Source organism: Miscanthus floridulus, chromosome 17 (genome assembly GCF_019320115.1).
Source record: "Miscanthus floridulus cultivar M001 chromosome 17, ASM1932011v1, whole genome shotgun sequence".
Lineage (NCBI taxonomy): Eukaryota > Viridiplantae > Streptophyta > Magnoliopsida > Poales > Poaceae > Miscanthus > Miscanthus floridulus.
The window spans coordinates 24,503,860-24,510,583 of record NC_089596.1 but is presented as its reverse complement, the minus strand read 5'-3'; positions in this window follow the sequence as shown (position 1 = coordinate 24,510,583).

Here is a 6,724-nt window from a genome sequence, read left to right as displayed (position 1 = left end):
ATCCTTAAAAAAATCTAAACGCCATGGCTGCGCAACGACGCCTTGGTTGACAACTCCCTCTCGACTAAAAAGCACGCACACACACCCGCTGACAAGCACCCCTAGACGATTCTGCCTGAATCGCCCGGGGGCTTGGGGGCTACATCCGTAGGTGCGCTCGCGCGCACTCGCTGACAAAACAAAAACCTCCTGAGCTGGCAACATGAAAAAACCCCCAAACGGTTCTGCCCGAACCGCCCGGGGGCTCGGAGGCTACAGCTGCAGGTGTGCTCGCGCGCACCCGTCGTCGAGACAAAAAATCCCCTAGACGATTCTACCCGAATCGCCCAGGGGCTCGGGGGCTCCTGTCAGGTTCATAAACCCGAGGTCCCTCGCAGACTGGCTTCCCAACAAAGGCTCAGCCCAAGCAGACAAACACGCAACTCGTGGGCCAGCCCAAGTATCTGGACAATAGGCCAGAAGAGCAATCCAATCACTGACTAGAAGGTCTGGTCGAGGAGGAACGGCACCCGCCTTCTGACTCCGACCCACCTCTCTGACCGAAGCGCTCGCTTCGGTCTCCAGCACGCCTCTGGACGATCTCTCTAACCGGAAGGCCTGACAAAGCACTACCTCCAACTCTAACCCCATGTCTCCAACCGAGGTATGCAAAGACCCTGCTCCCTGCTCTTCTCCGACTGGCGCAACCAAAGCCGACTGGGACCAACCGACCGGGGACGCCCGCTCAGAAGAGACCAGGGAACGAACGGAGAAAGCAAGGCAGGGCGCACAAAGTCAAACCACGATAATAGGGACCGTACCCTGTATGACTGCAGAAAACAGTACTCTGCAACCTCCCTGACACATAGTGTTGTAGGCACCGACATTTTCCCTACAGTATTGTAGGCGCCATTAACTCCCATACAGTAAGGCTCTCCACATGCCTCTAGGCATCGACAGTGTTATGGGTGCCAACATTTACCAAGTCGAGTGAACATGGTGAAACTCCTCACATGCCTCTGGACATCAATAGTGTGGTAGGCGCCGACGTTTGCCATGCCCAAACAAGACAATGTAACCTCCCACGTGCATCCGACATCCAACAGTGTTGTGGGCGCCTACCATCATCCTGTACCCGCCGGCGTGGGCAATAAGACTTAGAAGCATACGTACTCTCTCCCTCTCATTTGTAAGGCCATCCCCTTCATCTATAAAAGGGGATGCGCTCTCTCCCAACGAAAAAAGTTAATCCAGGTCGATCCAAGTGCTTCCAGATTCATCACATTGATCCAGTTCACTAGCTCACAACCACAGAATCATCAGGTTCGGACCTCAAGCACACGCTTGATCACTTAGCTCATAGCGAAGCTCCTGTCACTCTCAGCCCTTTCGATCAGAGCCGATCGGACCCCTTGTACCCCCCATCTTTCTCCTTCTCATTTGTAACCCCACTGCAAACTTCGAGCACCTGGGCTCAGGAATAAAGTCACCGACCAACTCAAACTAGACGTAGGGCGCGTTGCCTAAACCAGTATAAACCCTGTGTCATTGAGTGCTAGGCCACCTCCGATCACAACGTACGACAAAACTACAAATATTTACTTGTTGGTCACTTTCTGCACCGACAGTATGTTTCACACATATATTGCAATAGTATGTTTCAAATGTTTCATCTATGTCCGATATATGTTGTATCCAAGTGTTCACGGGGCATGGTGAGTAGGTTGTAAGACTTTAAAATATTTTTCATGATCAAACAAACATAATGAATTATTATACATACTGAAGAACAATAGAAACGTGCAATTTGATGGACACACCAACACATACTTATCTATGTGGATGCACGAAGGTGGAGGGAAGGAGGGAGGAGGGTCAAGCATCACCTAGTGTTGCTTATGGTTATGGAATATAGTATCTCTTGTAGTTGTTACATTAACTAAGGTGCTTTAAATCAATTTGGACACCCTCTCATGCATTTTGAACTAATCCATATGTTGAACTTCTCTTGAGGTTGATCATTAGCATTTATTTACCCTTATATTCAGAACCTATGTATGTGTAATGTAATATTAATTGTAGCCCTTGTGATCTTTGCTAAAATTTAGCCTATATATATGTGGGCGTGTACATATGTGTGTGTCTACATATGCATGTGTGTCTTCATTGCTTGTTGTTGTTTTATTGACAATGGGCCCTGCTATGTCAAACTCCTAGCTATGCCCCTTGGATACATCTCTTTGCAGATGTTCTGCTAGAGTAGATATTTAAATTCTTTTACTGTGAGCCTTACGAGATCGCAAGAGCCGTTGATTCTGATGATGACCGCCCTGTCACAGAGCTGACATAAAGTGATACTGAGTTGATCAAGCATTTTTGCCCTAACTAGGATCCAATAGTTTATGGATTCAGGGATCTAAGTCATTCTCATAAGGCTTATGCAGAAGGAAGGGATGACGAGCTGCTAGATGCTTGGAGGCTAGGCCAAGCATGGTAATTGAGAAGGGCATGGTATTCAAGGACTTACCTACATTGAAAAGGTGGCTGCAGTAGTATTCAGTGATTCGTAAAATACCATTCAAGGTACGTTGTGGCATTCCTATGTGTAGCTGAGGTACATAGTTGTGTGTGCAAGAAGGAAACATGTGAATGGGGGTTTATGTTAGAAAATAGAAGAACACAGGAAAGTTTAAGATCACAAGAATCGTTGGCCCACACACTTGTGCTGAAATAGAGCTCAAACAGAAGCATTGGCAGTTGACCTCTACCGTTATTGCCAAGTCACTGTGGCACATATTAAAGGGAGAACCCAAATTTTGAAGGTGAAGACAATTATGGTGATGATTAAGGAGAAATTTGATTACAAGATAAGGTATGGAAAAGCATGGAGGGAAAAGCAATGTGCCTAGAAGATGATATATGGGGATTGGTGTAGGGTCAAGATGGCGGACTAGAGGGGGTTGAATAGTCCTTTCTAAAATTAATCGCGCCGGCTAAACGAAGCAAATGCGGAATTAAAACTATCGGTCTAGCCAAGACTACAGCCATCTGTCTAAATTCACAAGCACCTTATAAAGTTCCCAATTAGGCAACAAAGGTGCCGGGCTAGCTAGAGCTCACCTAATTAATTCTAGAGCAAGGTCACACAAACCTATGTACTAGTACTTTGGCAACCGGAGAGCTCCTACACATGCTAGTAAACAAAAGCACAAAGCCACCTAAGCTCACTAGCAATGCTAAATAATAAGGCTACACCAGACAAATTATAGAGCGCAAAACACTTAGCTACACAAATGCTCTACAAACTAAGCAATGTGACTAACAAGGTCACTCAAACAGAATTAGTCACACAAGAGAGCTACTTCTATGCTACACAAGCAAGAAGGTAATTAGCAAGCTACACAAGCTAACTAATTACAAGAGCAACTACACAAGCACAATGAATGTGAAAGTAATTACAAGCTTGTGTAAGGGAATTGCAAACCAACGGGAAGACAAGGATGACACGGTGATTTTATTCCAAGGTTCACGTGCTTGCCAACACGCTAGTCCCTATTGAGACAAGCTCTAAGGTTCTCGCCGGTCCTCTTGCTAGTGGTGACCTGCAAGTCACTCTCCCACGTGGAGTGCTTACCACAAGCTCTAGCGCTTGACCTGGTTGGACCACTTGTTGCCCTTTGCGTCTCACTCTACTAGAGTTGCTCTTCGCGATCCCCGTGGGGTGAGCACAATGCCCCTCACAAATCCTCCTTCAGAGCACCGCACAATCTTCCTACGTGCTTCAATGGAGTCATAAGCCACCAAGTTGTCTAGGAGGTGGCAACCTCCAAGAGTAACAAGCACCACCGGCTTACAACTCGATCATCAAGTGCCACTCGATACAACCTCACGATGCAACACACTAGAATCACACTCACTCACAATCAGATCACACTCTTGCAAGCACAAGTGAGTTAAAGGGCTCCTAATCACACCTACACAAGCCACCATGGCTTAAGGGTGCTTAGCAACCAGCCCAAGCCTGAGCTCCACCTCTATTTATAGCCCCCCAAGCCAAATAGAGTCGTTGGAGCAAAGCTGCTGGTTTCTGCGAGGGCACCAAACATGACGGTGCCTAGCATCGAACATGGCAGTACCCCTTCTAATGGTCTAATTCCAATGGCTAGTCACCAGACAAGGTGGCGGTGGCACTGCCCTAGGGATGGCGGTGACCACCCAGCCAGCCACCCGAAACACCATGTCTCTTGAAAAATAGGGCGGTGCACCGCCCTAGGCACGGCGATGCCCGTGGTGATGACTCCCTCGCCTTCTCCTAATCTCTACGAGAAAGGGGCGATGCACCAGATAGCCCTTGGCGGTGCCACCTCCCTCCACACGATGGTGCACACCGAACACAACGATGACCGAGTCACCCACTGCTGCTCTCGGCCTCAGTCTGATGGGCGCCACCCTAGGGGTGCGGTGCCACTGGATAGGCAGTGGCAGTGCCCCCCAGAGCACCAGCCAACTCCTCCCTCTTGGCCTCCAGGTGGGCACTACCCTAGGGGTGACGGTGCTATCGGACACAGCACGTCGGTGCCATCTCCAACCCCTGCTCTTAGACTTCACCAGCCGGTCACCGCCACTAGGGTGGCGGTGCATCGGACAGCTAGGGGCAGTGCCCCTAGGGCAGCACTTTGAGCCCAGGTTCATCTCCTTTCTTCACCTTTTGACTTCTCCTTCGCAAATGTGCTAACACCACCAAGTGTTTACCAATTTGTGCACGTGTGTAAGTTGTGGGCGCCATCATTTCACCACGCCACTCGATCCTAACATGTTTGCAAGGTTAGATCACTTAAGTGGCACTAGATAACCGATATGCAAACAAGTTTGCTCCTCTTAATAGTACAGCCATCTATCCTAAACCCGGTCATACACTTCTCTACATAACCTTTGACCAGTGAAATGAAATACCCTAGGTTATACCTTAGCCTTGCGCATTCCACTTCATCTCCTTCAATGTCGATGCAACACATGCACCAACCAATCACTAAATCATATGATCCACATCATATCATCATGTGACCATATTGGTTCATCGATCTTGACTTCACTTGCACTTCACCGTTGCCTCGCTCCATCGGCACTAAGTCATCACTCAACTTGCCCTTCACACTTACAACCGGTTCATTGAGCCAAGTCTTGTCTTGATCTTCTCCACCTTGGTCACATGACTCCATGTCATGTCTCATATGCAATGAGCTCCTTCATCATCACATGTATGAGCTTTGCAACATTTTTGAGCCATCTTCACCGTCATGGCATGTATTGTTCACACACATGTACCTATGGACTAATCACCTGTGTAATTCACATAAACACAATTAGTCCACCTAAGGTTGTCACTCAATTACCAAAACCAAACAAGGACCTTTCAATTGGAAACATGGGTACGATGACTTGCCAGCATTGTTCAATGCGATCAAAGCGGTTAATCCCGGCATGCATTACGAGTACATCCCAAAATCGGGTGAACGGAGGCAGGATGGGAGGCACGCTAGGAATCATAAGTAGGATGTTTTTAGATTTGGTGCACAAGCTAATCAAAACCACGCGAGGAATCATAAGTAGGATGTTTTTAGATTCGGTGCGCAAGCTAATCAAAACCTAATCTTAACCGCTTTTACTAATTTTTTATCACTATCTCGTTGAAGCACAATTTGGCTACACAAAGCCTTGTCCTTTGACCACCTCAATTCATTTCAGTGGCTGAAGTAACTAGCCAAATCCATGGAGGTGATAAAGGTTTGAAATTTTCTAGTCATAGGTCCACATTTGAGTTGCCTCCCCAAAAAGTGTCCACATATATATGAGTTGATGAGCTGATACATATATATGAGTTGATGAGTTGCCCCCGTGTGAACAGTTTTTGTATCAATGAATACATCAGTTCTACTTTGTGATAGAATCACTATCCATTTCTTATTTTTATCCTAGCATAGCTTTGTTTTTATCCTCTCTTTTTTGCACCTGCCCGTTCGTTCCGTAGGCTGGCGCCAACTGTCGGTGCAGAAAGTGACCAACATGTAAATATTTATAGTTTTGCCGTACGTTGTGATCGGATGTGGCCTAGCACTCAATGACACATGGTTTATTCTGGTTCAGGCAACGTGCCCTACGTCTAGTTTGAGTTGGTCGGTGACTTTATTCTTGAGCCTAGGTGCTCGAAGTTTGCTGTGGGGTTACAAATGGAAGGGAGAAAGATGGTGGGTACAAGAGGTCCGGTCGAACTCTGGTCTGAAGGGTCGAGAGTGACGGGAGCTTTACTATGTGCTAGGTGTTCGAACGTTTGTTGTTCGTTGGGATCCTTGGTCGTTCAGATCATGCGTGTTGTTCAAGTTGTTGTGTACTCATCGATCGCCCCTTGTTGGGAGAGAGCGCATCCCCTTTTATAGATGAAGGGGACGGCCTTACAAGAGAGAGAGGGAGTACGTATGCTGCTAAGTCTTGTTGCCCACGCCTTCGGGTACAAGATGATTGTAGGCGCCCATAACACTGTTAATGTTAGATGCATGTGAGAGGTTGCGTCGTCATCTTCTGGTATGGCAGACGTCGGTGCTTGCCACACTGTTGATGCCCAGAGGCATGTGGGGGAGCCTTACCGTGTTCGCCTGGTATGGTAAATGCCGGCGTCCACAACATTGTTGATGCCCAGAGGCATGTGAGGGAGCCTTACCATGTTTGTCCGGTATGGGAGTTGATGGCG